General features: G+C 55.4%; 1 long non-coding RNA gene, 2 other non-coding genes and 3 pseudogenes across 3 annotated transcripts in view; all 6 read left to right on the top strand.

Annotated features, from left to right (window-relative positions):
* LOC116967082 overlaps positions 1-17,471 on the top strand; it is a 40,829-nt gene that overhangs the window by 12,553 nt on the left and 10,805 nt on the right. Inside the window, exon 2 of the long non-coding RNA XR_004410131.1 lies at positions 16,796-16,923. This is a non-coding gene — a long non-coding RNA (uncharacterized LOC116967082). The remainder of the gene's footprint in view (positions 1-16,795; positions 16,924-17,471) is intronic.
* Positions 4,186-4,365, top strand: LOC116967143 (annotated as a pseudogene).
* On the top strand, positions 4,606-4,801 carry LOC116967188. The gene has a single exon (XR_004410179.1). It is a non-coding gene; the product is annotated as a U2 spliceosomal RNA (small nuclear RNA).
* LOC116967147 lies at positions 10,348-10,530 on the top strand. The gene has a single exon (XR_004410160.1). It is a non-coding gene; the product is annotated as a U2 spliceosomal RNA (small nuclear RNA).
* On the top strand, positions 10,771-10,935 carry LOC116967184 (annotated as a pseudogene).
* Positions 16,477-16,657, top strand: LOC116967142 (annotated as a pseudogene).

Raw genomic sequence — 17,471 nt, 5'->3', positions numbered from 1 at the left:
GCATCGGGAGCAGTGCAGCGGTCGAGGGGCTCCAGCCCCAGGGCATCGGGAGCAGTGCAGTGGCCATTGGGCCCCAGCTCCGGGCAACCGGGAGCTTTGTAGCGGCCGATGGGCCCCAGCTCCGGGCAACCGGGAGTATCGTAGAGGCCGATGGGCCCCAGCTCCGGGCAACCGGGAGCAGTGCAGCGGCCATTGGGCCTCAGCTCCGAGTTTCCGGGAGCAGTAAGCCTGTCACTGAGCCCCAGCCACGAGAGACGGGGGAAGCGGCGCACCCAGAAGGGGGTAAAACGAGCAGCCCCCCCCCAACGACACCTCGGGTTACCACAGGGGAAACCCAACCCGTTGAGGAGGCCGGGTATCTGAGCCCAGGAAAGGTGAGGCAATTCACCGAAGCGGTGGGCATGAGGGAGCAGGAAAACGGACTCTAAAGGACAATGGAGCTCAAACTGGCATCCTTAAACGTGCGCAGTGTGAAGAGCACTGCGCGATGTGTTAATGCCTTGCAGTACCTGGCCAAGGTCAAGGCAGATGTGACTTTTCTACAGGAGTGCGGGTTGCCACACCTCCGCTGTTATCGGAGGTGGTCGCGATGGTGGCCCCACGGACTGTCTGTGTGGTCGGGGGGCAATGATTGTCGTGCTTCTGGCCTGGGGATCTTGCTGCGGGGAGGGAACTTCGCCATCACTGAGGTCAGGGAGGTGGTTGCGGGGCGTCTCCTCGTGGTGGATGTAATGTACCGTGGTTCTCCGCTCCGGCTGATTAATGTGTATGCCCCACCCGTGCGGAGCGAGCGGCAGGCCGTTCTCCAGCAGCTCCCAGTGCTGTTGGCCACGTCCCGGCAGCTCGTTCTGGCCGGTGACTTCAACTGCATCATTGATGCGGCTGGACGATCCGGCAGTGCCGACAACAGACTGGACAGCACGTCCAAGTTCCTGATGGAAACGGTAAAAGACGCAAAGCTGCACGACGCCTTCAGCGACCCTGCAGGCGGGTCCCAGCCGCGGTTCACCTGGTCGAGATCGGACGGTTTGGCCCGATCCCGGATAGACTTCGTCTTCACCACGAAGGCCGTCACGGTGAGACACACCGACCTCACGCCGGTGTTCTTCTCTGACCACTGCCTCCTTCAGGCTTCCTGTCACCTACAGGAGGACCGGAAGGCAGGCAGAGGGACGTGGAAGTTAAATGTGAAGCTGTTGACCCCAGAGAACGTTGAGGAGCTAAAGAGGGACTACGCACGTTGGAGAACGGTGAGGCCCCTCTTTGACTCCCCGACACTCTGGTGGGAAGCAACCAAGGAGAACATTAAGAGGTTCTTCATAGCCAAAGGGGTTCAGAGAGCAAGACAGAGTCAGAGGGAATTGTGCCAACTCCAGACAGAATTGCAACAACTGCTCCTTCTGCAGTCGAGGGGGGTGGATGTGAGGGAGGAACTTAGAGAGGTGAAGGACCGGCAAGCTCGGCTCTTTACCTCTGAATCCTCCAAGATCATCTTCCGATCCAGGGTCCGCCATGTGGAGCAGGATGAGACGTGCTCACGTTTCTTCTTCCATAAGGTTCACAGGGGGAGCTCTGTGATCAACAGCCTTAGGGAGGAGGACGGCTCGGTAGCATCCTCGCAGACAGACATGATGAGGGTCTGCAAATCCTTTTACTCGGAATTGTATGACCAAAAGGCCACAGACAGCACCGCCTCCCAGAACTTCCTGTCCTCTATCACGGAGGTCTTGGAGGACAGCAAGCAGGAGAGTCTGGACCAACCACTGACCCTAGAGGAGCTGACTGGCTCCATCCGCTCCTTTGACTCGAGTAAAACTCCCGGAAGCGATGGCTTACCGGCCGAGTTGTATTCGGCTCTGTGGGACTGGGTGGGCCCGGACCTGCTGGAAGTGTACAACGACATGCTTCTAGCCGGCAGCATGTCAGACTCCATGAGGAAGGGCAGCATCACCCTAATCTACAAGCAGAAGGGGGAGATGAAAGATATAAAGAATTGGAGACCCATAACATTGTTGAATGTAGACTACAAGATCCTGTCTAAGGCCATCGCCAACCGGGTCAAGTCTGCTCTGGGACGGGTGATCCACCCGGACCAAACCTGTGCTGTACCTGGCAGGAAAATCTCAGACAGCCTAGCGCTGCTGAGAGATACCATCGCCTACGTGCAGGACAGACGGGTGGATGCCTGCCTAGTCAGCTTGGACCAGGAGAAGGCCTTCGACAGGATATCGCACACGTACATGAGGGACGTGCTCTCCAAAATGGGTTTTGGGGAGGGAATCCGAAATTGGATCAAACTGCTCTACACCGACATCCGTAGTGCAGTCCAAATCAATGGGTGGGAATCAGACAGTTTCCCTGTAAGGTCTGGAGTCAGGCAGGGTTGCCCTCTCTCTCCTGTCTTGTTTGTCTGCTGTATTGAACCTTTTGCCGAGTCCATCAGGAAGGATGCGAGCATAAGAGGAGTGACATTGCCAGGCAGTGGGGGCATTCAGGTCAAGACCTCCCTGTACATGGACGATGTCGCCGTCTTCTGCTCGGATCCAAGGTCGGTCCGCAGATTGATCAGCATCTGTGACCAGTTTGAGTCGGCCACGGGAGCCAGGGTGAACCGCAGGAAGAGCGAGGCCATGCTCTTTGGCAACTGGCCCGACCGATCTTCCATCCCCTTCACCATCAAGCCTGACTTCTTGAAGGTGCTGGGAATCTGGTTCGGGGGGGCTGAGTCGAGTAACAAGAATTGGCTGGAGCGGATAGCCAAGGTGGGGAGGAAGCTGGAGCTGTGGAAGCAACGCTCCCTCTCCATAACCGGGAAAAATTTGGTCATCAGGTGTGAGGTGCTCTCGGGTCTGCTGTACTTGGCACAGGTGTGGCCTGTCCCTCCCTCCTACGCCACGGGGATCACCCGGGCCGTCTTCCAGTTCATCTGGGGGTCGAGGATGGACCGGGTACGACGGGTCACCATGTACAAGTCGGCAGACAACGGGGGCAAAAGCGTGCCCAACGTCGCCCTCATCCTGATGGCCACCTTTGTGTGTGGCTGCATCAGACGGAGTGTAGAGCCAAGGCACGTGGGCACTAAGTGCCACTACCTGCTGAGGTTCTACCTGTCCCCGGTGTTGCGAAGGATGGGCCTGGCGCAGATGCCACGCAATGTACCAGTCAGCTGGACATTGCCGCCCCATCTGACGTCTGTTGACAGGTTCTTCCGGACCAACACCTTTGACCACAAGTCCATCGGGCAGTGGTCAGCACGTAATGTCCTGCAGGCACTGCAGGGAAAGGACTCGATGGATCCGGTGGCGTGGTTCCCAGAGCAGACTGCCCAGCATGTCTGGCAAAATGCCTCATCGCCAGAACTGACCAACAAGCACCAAGACCTGGCTTGGCTGGCGGTGAGGGGAGCCCTCTCAGTTAGATCCTTCCTGCACCGTCGGAACCTCACTACCAGCGCACGCTGCCCCCGGGACGGTTGCTATGGAGAGGAGACGGTTGCCCACCTCTTTGCAGAGTGTGGATTTGCAAAACGAGTCTGGAGAGGTATGAAAGGGTCCCTGGAACGATTTATCCCGAACAGCTCCGTCACAGAGGACTCTGTGATTTACGGACTGTTCCCAGGGACACATTCAGAGACTGACATCGAGTGCTGCTGGAGGGTCATCAACTCGGTGAAAGACGCTCTTTGGTCTGCCCGAGCGTTGCTCACCACCCAGCAGAGCGAGATGTCCGTCGGGGAATGTTGCCGACTGGCCCACTGCAGACTGCAGGAGTACGTGCTAAGGGACTCGCTGAAGCTTGGTGCAGCCAACGCCAAGGCTCGGTGGGGGAGGGCCACAGTCTAGGGTCCTTCCGCTGCTGGACATGGGGGGCACAGTATGGTGGAGACGCCCCTCAAATTAAATTAAGGGAAGGTATCCCACACCAGGGGGCCACATGAGTGGCACAGGTGGGGGACATCTTTTGTGGAACTTGAAATGTCAGATGGAAATTTTCGCACTGTGTACACATTGTATATATTTATTACTTGAACAGGGGCCACAGAGTGGCACTGGTGGGGGACTGTTTGGTGAAATTTGACAAATGTAAAAAATTGTACTGGAAAAAGTTTGTATAGTCTCCGAAAATGTCGGATGAATTTTGTTGGAATGGTTCAGAAATTGTATATATTTTCCAATTGAATAAAGTATATTTTGAAATAAAAAATAAAAAAAATCTGTTCTTATCAGTTTAATATCTGATACGTCCCTTATCTAGGGACCATATATTAAATTGATTTTTGGAACAGGGAGATGGAATAGGGGCTTGCTCCGTCCACTCCACGCATCGACCCAGTATTGCAGTGCCTCTGGGAACGGTGCACCTCCCTTTTGGGACATTTTCAAAGTTTAAAAAAAGACAAAACTTAACTCTTCACGCTTGCATAAATGCTGCGTGTCTGCCTGCTGCCCTCTCTCACTCTGCGTGTGTGTGTGTGTTGACGGAACCACTCAAGTAAGAGGAGGATGCTGCTCGCATTTCAACCCAAAAGCAACTGAAACTTCCAGGTAGGAGAAAAAAATCTTCAGCAAAATGTTCAAAGTCACAATTGCCGGCTCTGCCAATCAAGTCGCTTCTCGGCCTTTTGGCTAAGATCAAGTGTAGTATCTGTGCACTGCAGTCAGTAAAAGAGCTAAATAAAGAGCGTCTGTTCTTGTTAGAACAGGGAAAAAGATCTGTTCTTATTAGAACAGTCCTGGCGGTCCTTTAAGGACAGGAGCTGCAGATTACGATTTAAAAAATCGTAGCAATGGCAGCTGCAATGGGAACTAGAGGACAGGGTATCCGCAATACCCTCAGGATTAGTGTCAAGGATCTCAGTGAGGGGATGCCCTTCAGTCGAGACACCTTTGTAAAGAAGGTATTGCTGGAGACCTGCAAGTTCGAGCCCAGGGATATCTACTGCCTCCAGGACTTCCCGGGTAACGGTTATTTCGACGTTACATTTGTGCTTCCGACAGGATGGCAAAAACTGTTAAAGGATTTCCAGGAGAAGGGGAATGAAGCTCCGCTGTCGTTGCTGAAGGTGCAGCCACTCTTCACCCTCCCAAATCAAAAAGAAAGGACGATCACGGTCCATATGTTTAACCCACATGTGCCCGTAGTGGATGTCCTCACCTTCCTTGCTCGCTACGTCGACGGAGCAGGGAACAGCGTGGACGTGAAGGATCTGCATGGGATTTGGACGAGCAAGCGGCAGGTCAAGGTGAAGCTGAGGATGGACAAGGAAGGAACTCTCCTCCACCCTCCATCGGTGTTCGCAATTGGAGGAAACCGAGGATATTTAATTTACGTGGGGCAGCCCAGAGTTTGCAGAAAATGTAATAAGCCTGGACATGTGATGGCCCAATGCAATGCAGTGGTCTGCAAAAACTGCAAAACGGAGGGCCACGAGACAAAGGACTGTCAAGCCAGCAAGAACTGTAACCTGTGTGGGGAGGGAGGCCACCTTTACAGGGCCTGCCCAAAAAGAGCATGCACATATGCACAGGCAACAAGAGGGGCGGCTTCCAGCACCCCCAGGGTAGGTGAGACACCCACTACCACTGCCAAGTCCCCAGCAGAAAGGGGAAACAGGGATGAGGACAGCCCAACCACCTCAGCCACCTCAACCACCTCGAGCCCCCAAGTGCCAGGAGAACTCCAGCACCAAGCCCAGGAGGGAGAGTCGATGGAGGAGGGGGGAGAGCAAATTTGGACTACTGTAAAATACAAAAAACACCAGAAGGGTCAGCACACGGAGCAGAGGCCAGAAAGGGATGGCAAGCCCAAAAAAACCACCAAAAAACGGTCTCTCTCCCTGACAGAAGGGAGAAACCTCTCCTCGTCGGAGGATGAGGCGAACGGGAAACCCCACAAGAAGAAAATCGGGGCGGAAAGGAGAAGGTGCAGGACGATTGTACACCTGCACCAGGAGACCGAGAGCAGTGCAGCGGTCGAGGGGCTCCAGCCCCAGGACATCGGGAGCAGTGCAGCGATTGAGGGGCTCCGGCCCCAGGACAACGGGAGCAGTGCAGCGGTCGAGGGGCTCCGGCTCCAGGACAACGGGAGCAGTGCAGCGATCGAGGAGCTCCAGCCCCAGGGCATCGGGAGCAGTGCAGCGGTCGAGGGGCTCCAGCCCCATGGCATCGGGAGCAGTGCAGCGGTCGAGGGGCTCCAGCCCCAGGGCATCGGGAGCAGTGCAGTGGCCGATTGGGCCCCAGCTCCGGGCAACCGGGAGCATTGCAGCGGCCGATGGGCCCCAGCTCCGGGCAACCGGGAGTATCGTAGAGGCCGATGGGCCCCAGCTCCGGGCAACCGGGAGCAGTGCAGCGGCCATTGGGCCTCAGCTCCGAGTTTCCGGGAGCAGTAAGCCTGTCACTGAGCCCCAGCCACGAGAGACGGGGGAAGCGGCGCACCCAGAAGGGGGTAAAACGAGCAGCCCCCCCCCAACGACACCTCGGGTTACCACAGGGGAAACCCAACCCGTTGAGGAGGCCGGGTATCTGAGCCCAGGAAAGGTGAGGCAATTCACCGAAGCGGTGGGCATGAGGGAGCAGGAAAACGGACTCTAAAGGACAATGGAGCTCAAACTGGCATCCTTAAACGTGCGCAGTGTGAAGAGCACTGCGCGATGTGTTAATGCCTTGCAGTACCTGGCCAAGGTCAAGGCAGATGTGACTTTTCTACAGGAGTGCGGGTTGCCACACCTCCGCTGTTATCGGAGGTGGTCGCGATGGTGGCCCCACGGACTGTCTGTGTGGTCGGGGGGCAATGATTGTCGTGCTTCTGGCCTGGGGATCTTGCTGCGGGGAGGGAACTTCGCCATCACTGAGGTCAGGGAGGTGGTTGCGGGGCGTCTCCTCGTGGTGGATGTAATGTACCGTGGTTCTCCGCTCCGGCTGATTAATGTGTATGCCCCACCCGTGCGGAGCGAGCGGCAGGCCGTTCTCCAGCAGCTCCCAGTGCTGTTGGCCACGTCCCGGCAGCTCGTTCTGGCCGGTGACTTCAACTGCATCATTGATGCGGCTGGACGATCCGGCAGTGCCGACAACAGACTGGACAGCACGTCCAAGTTCCTGATGGAAACGGTAAAAGACGCAAAGCTGCACGACGCCTTCAGCGACCCTGCAGGCGGGTCCCAGCCGCGGTTCACCTGGTCGAGATCGGACGGTTTGGCCCGATCCCGGATAGACTTCGTCTTCACCACGAAGGCCGTCACGGTGAGACACACCGACCTCACGCCGGTGTTCTTCTCTGACCACTGCCTCCTTCAGGCTTCCTGTCACCTACAGGAGGACCGGAAGGCAGGCAGAGGGACGTGGAAGTTAAATGTGAAGCTGTTGACCCCGGAGAACGTGGAGGAGCTAAAGAGGGACTACGCACGTTGGAGAACGGTGAGGCCCCTCTTTGACTCCCCGACACTCTGGTGGGAAGCAACCAAGGAGAACATTAAGAGGTTCTTCATAGCCAAAGGGGTTCAGAGAGCAAGACAGAGTCAGAGGGAATTGTGCCAACTCCAGACAGAATTGCAACAACTGCTCCTTCTGCAGTCGAGGGGGGTGGATGTGAGGGAGGAACTTAGAGAGGTGAAGGACCGGCAAGCTCGGCTCTTTACCTCTGAATCCTCCAAGATCATCTTCCGATCCAGGGTCCGCCATGTGGAGCAGGATGAGACGTGCTCACGTTTCTTCTTCCATAAGGTTCACAGGGGGAGCTCTGTGATCAACAGCCTTAGGGAGGAGGACGGCTCGGTAGCATCCTCGCAGACAGACATGATGAGGGTCTGCAAATCCTTTTACTCGGAATTGTATGACCAAAAGGCCACAGACAGCACCGCCTCCCAGAACTTCCTGTCCTCTATCACGGAGGTCTTGGAGGACAGCAAGCAGGAGAGTCTGGACCAACCACTGACCCTAGAGGAGCTGACTGGCTCCATCCGCTCCTTTGACTCGAGTAAAACTCCCGGAAGCGATGGCTTACCGGCCGAGTTGTATTCGGCTCTGTGGGACTGGGTGGGCCCGGACCTGCTGGAAGTGTACAACGACATGCTTCTAGCCGGCAGCATGTCAGACTCCATGAGGAAGGGCAGCATCACCCTAATCTACAAGCAGAAGGGGGAGATGAAAGATATAAAGAATTGGAGACCCATAACATTGTTGAATGTAGACTACAAGATCCTGTCTAAGGCCATCGCCAACCGGGTCAAGTCTGCTCTGGGACGGGTGATCCACCCGGACCAAACCTGTGCTGTACCTGGCAGGAAAATCTCAGACAGCCTAGCGCTGCTGAGAGATACCATCGCCTACGTGCAGGACAGACGGGTGGATGCCTGCCTAGTCAGCTTGGACCAGGAGAAGGCCTTCGACAGGATATCGCACACGTACATGAGGGACGTGCTCTCCAAAATGGGTTTTGGGGAGGGAATCCGAAATTGGATCAAACTGCTCTACACCGACATCCGTAGTGCAGTCCAAATCAATGGGTGGGAATCAGACAGTTTCCCTGTAAGGTCTGGAGTCAGGCAGGGTTGCCCTCTCTCTCCTGTCTTGTTTGTCTGCTGTATTGAACCTTTTGCCGAGTCCATCAGGAAGGATGCGAGCATAAGAGGAGTGACATTGCCAGGCAGTGGGGGCATTCAGGTCAAGACCTCCCTGTACATGGACGATGTCGCCGTCTTCTGCTCGGATCCAAGGTCGGTCCGCAGATTGATCAGCATCTGTGACCAGTTTGAGTCGGCCACGGGAGCCAGGGTGAACCGCAGGAAGAGCGAGGCCATGCTCTTTGGCAACTGGCCCGACCGATCTTCCATCCCCTTCACCATCAAGCCTGACTTCTTGAAGGTGCTGGGAATCTGGTTCGGGGGGGCTGAGTCGAGTAACAAGAATTGGCTGGAGCGGATAGCCAAGGTGGGGAGGAAGCTGGAGCTGTGGAAGCAACGCTCCCTCTCCATAACCGGGAAAAATTTGGTCATCAGGTGTGAGGTGCTCTCGGGTCTGCTGTACTTGGCACAGGTGTGGCCTGTCCCTCCCTCCTACGCCACGGGGATCACCCGGGCCGTCTTCCAGTTCATCTGGGGGTCGAGGATGGACCGGGTACGACGGGTCACCATGTACAAGTCGGCAGACAACGGGGGCAAAAGCGTGCCCAACGTCGCCCTCATCCTGATGGCCACCTTTGTGTGTGGCTGCATCAGGCGGAGTGTAGAGCCAAGGCACGTGGGCACTAAGTGCCACTACCTGCTGAGGTTCTACCTGTCCCCGGTGTTGCGAAGGATGGGCCTGGCGCAGATGCCACGCAATGTACCAGTCAGCTGGACATTGCCGCCCCATCTGACGTCTGTTGACAGGTTCTTCCGGACCAACACCTTTGACCACAAGTCCATCGGGCAGTGGTCAGCACGGAATGTCCTGCAGGCACTGCAGGGAAAGGACTCGATGGATCCGGTGGCGTGGTTCCCAGAGCAGACTGCCCAGCTTGTCTGGCAAAATGCCTCATCGCCAGAACTGACCAACAAGCACCAAGACCTGGCTTGGCTGGCGGTGAGGGGAGCCCTCTCGGTTAGATCCTTCCTGCACCGTCGGAACCTCACTACCAGCGCACGCTGCCCCCGGGACGGTTGCTATGGAGAGGAGACGGTTGCCCACCTCTTTGCAGAGTGTGGATTTGCAAAACGAGTCTGGAGAGGTATGAAAGGGTCCCTGGAACGATTTATCCCGAACAGCTCCGTCACAGAGGACTCTGTGATTTACGGACTGTTCCCAGGGACACATTCAGAGACTGACATCGAGTGCTGCTGGAGGGTCATCAACTCGGTGAAAGACGCTCTTTGGTCTGCCCGAGCGTTGCTCACCACCCAGCAGAGCGAGATGTCCGTCGGGGAATGTTGCCGACTGGCCCACTGCAGACTGCAGGAGTACGTGCTAAGGGACTCGCTGAAGCTTGGTGCAGCCAACGCCAAGGCTCGGTGGGGGAGGGCCACAGTCTAGGGTCCTTCCGCTGCTGGACATGGGGGGCACAGTATGGTGGAGACGCCCCTCAAATTAAATTAAGGGAAGGTATCCCACACCAGGGGGCCACATGAGTGGCACGGGTGGGGGACATTTTTTGTGGAACTTGAAATGTCAGATGGAAATTTTCGCACTGTGTACACATTGTATATATTTATTACTTGAACAGGGGCCACAGAGTGGCACTGGTGGGGGACTGTTTGGTGAAATTTGACAAATGTAAAAAATTGTACTGGAAAAAGTTTGTATAGTCTCCGAAAATGTCGGATGAATTTTGTTTGAATGGTTCAGAAATTGTATATATTTACCAATTGAATAAAGTATATTTTGAAATTAAAAAAAAAAAAAAAAATCTGTTCTTATCAGTTTAATATCTGATACGTCCCTTATCTAGGGACCATATATTAAATTGATTTTTGGAACAGGGAGATGGAATAGGGGCTTGCTCCGTCCACTCCACGCATCGACCCAGTATTGCAGTGCCTCTGGGAACGGTGCACCTCCCTTTTGGGACATTTTCAAAGTTTAAAAAAAGACAAAACTTAACTCTTCACGCTTGCATAAATGCTGCGTGTCTGCCTGCTGCCCTCTCTCACTCTGCGTGTGTGTGTGTGTTGACGGAACCACTCAAGTAAGAGGAGGATGCTGCTCGCATTTCAACCCAAAAGCAACTGAAACTTCCAGGTAGGAGAAAAAAATCTTCAGCAAAATGTTCAAAGTCACAATTGCCGGCTCTGCCAATCAAGTCGCTTCTCGGCCTTTTGGCTAAGATCAAGTGTAGTATCTGTGCAACTGCAGTCAGTAAAAGAGTGCTAAAAAAGAGCGTCTGTTCTTGTTAGAACAGGGAAAGGGGATCTGTTCTTATTAGAACAGTCCTGGCGGTCCATTAAGGACAGGAGCTGCAGATTACGATTTAAAAAATCGTAGCAATGGCAGCTGCAATGGGAACTAGAGGACAGGGTATCCGCAATACCCTCAGGATTAGTGTCAAGGATCTCAGTGAGGGGATGCCCTTCAGTCGAGACACCTTTGTAAAGAAGGTATTGCTGGAGACCTGCAAGTTCGAGCCCAGGGATATCTACTGCCTCCAGGACTTCCCGGGTAACGGTTATTTCGACGTTACATTTGTGCTTCCGACAGGATGGCAAAAACTGTTAAAGGATTTCCAGGAGAAGGGGAATGAAGCTCCGCTGTCGTTGCTGAAGGTGCAGCCACTCTTCACCCTCCCAAATCAAAAAGAAAGGACGATCACGGTCCATATGTTTAACCCACATGTGCCCGTAGTGGATGTCCTCACCTTCCTTGCTCGCTACGTCGACGGAGCAGGGAACAGCGTGGACGTGAAGGATCTGCATGGGATTTGGACGAGCAAGCGGCAGGTCAAGGTAAAGCTGAGGATGGACAAGAAGGAACTCTCCTCCACCCTCCATCGGTGTTCGCAATTGGAGGAAACCGAGGATATTTAATTTACGTGGGGCAGCCCAGAGTTTGCAGAAAATGTAATAAGCCTGGACATGTGATGGCCCAATGCAATGCAGTGGTCTGCAAAAACTGCAAAACGGAGGGCCACGAGACAAAGGACTGTCAAGCCAGCAAGAACTGTAACCTGTGTGGGGAGGGAGGCCACCTTTACAGGGCCTGCCCAAAAAGAGCCTGCACATATGCACAGGCAACAAGAGGGGCGGCTTCCAGCACCCCCAGGGTAGGTGAGACACCCACTACCACTGCCAAGTCCCCAGCAGAAAGGGGAAACAGGGATGAGGACAGCCCAACCACCTCAGCCACCTCAACCACCTCGAGCCCCCAAGTGCCAGGAGAACTCCAGCACCAAGCCCAGGAGGGAGAGTCGATGGAGGAGGGGGGAGAGCAAATTTGGACTACTGTAAAATACAAAAAACACCAGAAGGGTCAGCACACGGAGCAGAGGCCAGAAGGGGATGGCAAGCCCAAAAAAACCACCAAAAAACGGTCTCTCCCTGACAGAAGGGAGAAACCTCTCCTCGTCGGAGGATGAGGCGAACGGGAAACCCCACAAGAAGAAAACCGGGGCGGAAAGGAGAAGGTGCAGGACGATTGTACACCTGCACCAGGAGACCGAGAGCAGTGCAGCGGTCGAGGGGCTCCAGCCCCAGGACATCGGGAGCAGTGCAGCGATCGAGGGGCTCCGGCCCCAGAACAACGGGAGCAGTGCAGCGGTCGAGGAGCTCCAGCCCCAGGGCATCGGGAGCAGTGCAGTGGTCGAGGGGCTCCAGCCCCAGGGCATCGGGAGCAGTGCAGTGGCCGTTGGGCCCCAGCTCCGGGCAACCGGGAGCATTGTAGCGGCCGATGGGCCCCAGCTCCGGGCAACCGGGAGCATTGTAGCGGCCGATGGGCCCCAGCTCCGGGCAACCGGGAGTATCGTAGCGGCCGATGGGCCCCAGCTCCGGGCAACCGGGAGCAGTGCAGCGGCCATTGGGCCTCAGCTCCGAGTTTCCGGGAGCAGTAAGCCTGTCACTGAGCCCCAGCCACGAGAGACGGGGGAAGCGGCGCAACCAGAAGGGGGTAAAACGAGCAGCCCCCCCCCCAACGACACCTCGGGTTACCACAGGGGAAACCCAACCCGTTGAGGAGGCCGGGTATCTGAGCCCAGGAAAGGTGAGGCAATTCACCGAAGCGGTGGGCATGAGGGAACAGGAAAATGGCCAGTGACTCTAAAGGACAATGGAGCTCAAACTGGCATCCTTAAACGTGCGCAGTGTGAAGAGCACTGCGCGATGTGTTAATGCCTTACAGTACCTGGCCAAGGTCAAGGCAGATGTGACTTTTCTACAGGAGTGCGGGTTGCCACACCTCCGCTGTTATCGGAGGTGGTCGCGATGGTGGCCCCACGGACTGTCTGTGTGGTCGGGGGGCAATGATTGTCGTGCTTCTGGCCTGGGGATCTTGCTGCGGGGAGGGAACTTCGCCATCACTGAGGTCAGGGAGGTGGTTGCGGGGCGTCTCCTCGTGGTGGATGTAATGTACCGTGGTTCTCCGCTCCGGCTGATTAATGTGTATGCCCCACCCGTGCGGAGCGAGCGGCAGGCCGTTCTCCAGCAGCTCCCAGTGCTGTTGGCCACGTCCCGGCAGCTCGTTCTGGCCGGTGACTTCAACTGCATCATTGATGCGGCTGGACGATCCGGCAGTGCCGACAACAGACTGGACAGCACGTCCAAGTTCCTGATGGAAACGGTAAAAGACGCAAAGCTGCACGACGCCTTCAGCGACCCTGCAGGCGGGTCCCAGCCGCGGTTCACCTGGTCGAGATCGGACGGTTTGGCCCGATCCCGGATAGACTTCGTCTTCACCACGAAGGCCGTCACGGTGAGACACACCGACCTCACGCCGGTGTTCTTCTCTGACCACTGCCTCCTTCAGGCTTCCTGTCACCTACAGGAGGACCGGAAGGCAGGCAGAGGGACGTGGAAGTTAAATGTGAAGCTGTTGACCCCAGAGAACGTTGAGGAGCTAAAGAGGGACTACGCACGTTGGAGAACGGTGAGGCCCCTCTTTGACTCCCCGACACTCTGGTGGGAAGCAACCAAGGAGAACATTAAGAGGTTCTTCATAGCCAAAGGGGTTCAGAGAGCAAGACAGAGTCAGAGGGAATTGTGCCAACTCCAGACAGAATTGCAACAACTGCTCCTTCTGCAGTCGAGGGGGGTGGATGTGAGGGAGGAACTTAGAGAGGTGAAGGACCGGCAAGCTCGGCTCTTTACCTCTGAATCCTCCAAGATCATCTTCCGATCCAGGGTCCGCCATGTGGAGCAGGATGAGACGTGCTCACGTTTCTTCTTCCATAAGGTTCACAGGGGGAGCTCTGTGATCAACAGCCTTAGGGAGGAGGACGGCTCGGTAGCATCCTCGCAGACAGACATGATGAGGGTCTGCAAATCCTTTTACTCGGAATTGTATGACCAAAAGGCCACAGACAGCACCGCCTCCCAGAACTTCCTGTCCTCTATCACGGAGGTCTTGGAGGACAGCAAGCAGGAGAGTCTGGACCAACCACTGACCCTAGAGGAGCTGACTGGCTCCATCCGCTCCTTTGACTCGAGTAAAACTCCCGGAAGCGATGGCTTACCGGCCGAGTTGTATTCGGCTCTGTGGGACTGGGTGGGCCCGGACCTGCTGGAAGTGTACAACGACATGCTTCTAGCCGGCAGCATGTCAGACTCCATGAGGAAGGGCAGCATCACCCTAATCTACAAGCAGAAGGGGGAGATGAAAGATATAAAGAATTGGAGACCCATAACATTGTTGAATGTAGACTACAAGATCCTGTCTAAGGCCATCGCCAACCGGGTCAAGTCTGCTCTGGGACGGGTGATCCACCCGGACCAAACCTGTGCTGTACCTGGCAGGAAAATCTCAGACAGCCTAGCGCTGCTGAGAGATACCATCGCCTACGTGCAGGACAGACGGGTGGATGCCTGCCTAGTCAGCTTGGACCAGGAGAAGGCCTTCGACAGGATATCGCACACGTACATGAGGGACGTGCTCTCCAAAATGGGTTTTGGGGAGGGAATCCGAAATTGGATCAAACTGCTCTACACCAACATCCGTAGTGCAGTCCAAATCAATGGGTGGGAATCAGACAGTTTCCCTGTAAGGTCTGGAGTCAGGCAGGGTTGCCCTCTCTCTCCTGTCTTGTTTGTCTGCTGTATTGAACCTTTTGCCGAGTCCATCAGGAAGGATGCGAGCATAAGAGGAGTGACATTGCCAGGCAGTGGGGGCATTCAGGTCAAGACCTCCCTGTACATGGACGATGTCGCCGTCTTCTGCTCGGATCCAAGGTCGGTCCGCAGATTGATCAGCATCTGTGACCAGTTTGAGTCGGCCACGGGAGCCAGGGTGAACCGCAGGAAGAGCGAGGCCATGCTCTTTGGCAACTGGCCCGACCGATCTTCCATCCCCTTCACCATCAAGCCTGACTTCTTGAAGGTGCTGGGATCTGGTTCGGGGGGGCTGAGTCGAGTAACAAAAATTGGCTGGAGCGGATAGCCAAGGTGGGGAGGAAGCTGGAGCTGTGGAAGCAACGCTCCCTCTCCATAACCGGGAAAAATTTGGTCATCAGGTGTGAGGTGCTCTCGGGTCTGCTGTACTTGGCACAAGGTGTGGCCTGTCCCTCCCTCCTACGCCACGGGGATCACCCGGGCCGTCTTCCAGTTCATCTGGGGGTCGAGGATGGACCGGGTACGACGGGTCACCATGTACAAGTCGGCAGACAACGGGGGTAAAAGCGTGCCCAACGTCGCCCTCATCCTGATGGCCACCTTTGTGTGTGGCTGCATCAGGCGGAGTGTAGAGCCAAGGCACGTGGGCACTAAGTGCCACTACCTGCTGAGGTTCTACCTGTCCCCGGTGTTGCGAAGGATGGGCCTGGCGCAGATGCCACGCAATGTACCAGTCAGCTGGACATTGCCGCCCCATCTGACGTCTGTTGACAGGTTCTTCCGGACCAACACCTTTGACCACAAGTCCATCGGGCAGTGGTCAGCACGGAATGTCCTGCAGGCACTGCAGGGAAAGGACTCGATGGATCCGGTGGCGTGGTTCCCAGAGCAGACTGCCTAGCTTGTCTGGCAAAATGCCTCATCGCCAGAACTGACCAACAAGCACCAAGACCTGGCTTGGCTGGCGGTGAGGGGAGCCCTCTCAGTTAGATCCTTCCTGCACCGTCGGAACCTCACTACCAGCGCACGCTGCGCCCGGGACGGTTGCTATGGAGAGGAGACGGTTGCCCACCTCTTTGCAGAGTGTGGGTTTACAAAACGAGTCTGGAGAGGTATGAAAGGGTCCCTGGAACGATTTATCCCGAACAGCTCCGTCACAGAGGACTCTGTGATTTACGGATTGTTCCCAGGGACACATTCAGAGACTGACATCGAGTGCTGCTGGAGGGTCATCAACTCGGTGAAAGACGCTCTTTGGTCTGCCCGAGCGTTGCTCACCACCCAGCAGAGCGAGATGTCCGTCAGGGAATGTTGCCGACTGGCCCACTGCAGACTGCAGGAGTACGTGCTAAGGGACTCGCTGAAGCTTGGTGCAGCCAACGCCAAGGCTCGGTGGGGGAGGGCCACAGTCTAGGGTCCTTCCGCTGCTGGACATGGGGGGCACGGTATGGTGGAGACGCCCCTCAAATTAAATTAAGGGAAGGTATCCCACACCAGAGGGCCACATGAGTGGCACGGGTGGGGGACATTTTTGTGGAACTTGAAATGTCAGATGGAAATTTTCGCACTGTGTACACATTGTATATATTTATTACTTGAACAGGGGCCACAGAGTGGCACTGGTGGGGGACTGTTTGGTGAAATTTGACAAATGTAAAAAAATTGTACTGGAAAAAGTTTGTATAGTCTCCGAAAATGTCGGATGAATTTTGTTTGAATGGTTCAGAAATTGTATATATTTACCAATTGAATAAAGTATATTTTGAAATTAAAAAAAAAAAAAAATCTGTTCTTATCAGTTTAATATCTGATACGTCCCTTATCTAGGGACCATATATTAAATTGATTTTTGGAACAGGGAGATGGAATAGGGGCTTGCTCCGTCCACTCCACGCATCGACCCAGTATTGCAGTGCCTCTGGGAACGGTGCACCTCCCTTTTGGGACATTTTCAAAGTTTAAAAAAAGACAAAACTTAACTCTTCACGCTTGCATAAAAGCTGCGTGTCTGCCTGCTGCCCTCTCTCACTCTGCGCATGTGTGTGTGTGTGTGTTGACGGGACCACTGAAGTAAAGGAAAAAGAGGAGGATGCTGCTCGCATTTCAACCCAAATGCAACTGAAACTTCCAGGAAGGAGAAAAAAATGTTCAAAGTCACAATTGCCGGCTCTGCCAATCAAGTCGTCATAGCGAGCACCGCTAAGGTATGACTCTCTGGCGGGGGCAGGGGTGAATTTAGCGCCTTCACACGAGTGAGCGGCAGCAGGGAGAGCCTTGGCTTGGTTAATGTGGCGGACCCGTCCCCCCGACAGAAGCCCTGGCCGCACGTTCTGGGAGCAGGGATGGGAGGGCGGCCGGCACACTGCGCTGTCGGCTGTGTATTGGCAAGGCTGCCTGCGGCGGTGGGATGACTGGCTCTGGATGGTGGCCGGGCTTGCACCGTCGCCAGTGTGGGTCATGACAAGGCCGGCCGCCTTTGTGGATTTGTCACGAGCCAGGTTTAAGGCTGAGGAGGAGAGGCAGCAAGCAGCTGGCTGGCTGGTGAAGGGGAAAGGCAAGGCCATGTGAGCAGGAGCAGAGTTTTGTGCTGGAGGCGACTTTTGCAAGTGGCTCTGAAAAGCCTCTTACGAGTCTGCAAGAAGTCTTCAGGAATAAATTGGAAAGCTAAAGAAAGGAGAGGGGAAGAAAGCAATCCATGATCGGGCTACGGAACCCGGGTTCCTGTGCCCAGTGGAGATGTGGTTCTGTTGTT

This window comes from Amblyraja radiata, chromosome 38, assembly GCF_010909765.2.
Source record: "Amblyraja radiata isolate CabotCenter1 chromosome 38, sAmbRad1.1.pri, whole genome shotgun sequence".
NCBI lineage: Eukaryota > Metazoa > Chordata > Chondrichthyes > Rajiformes > Rajidae > Amblyraja > Amblyraja radiata.
This window is presented reverse-complemented; position numbering and strand designations above follow the sequence as displayed.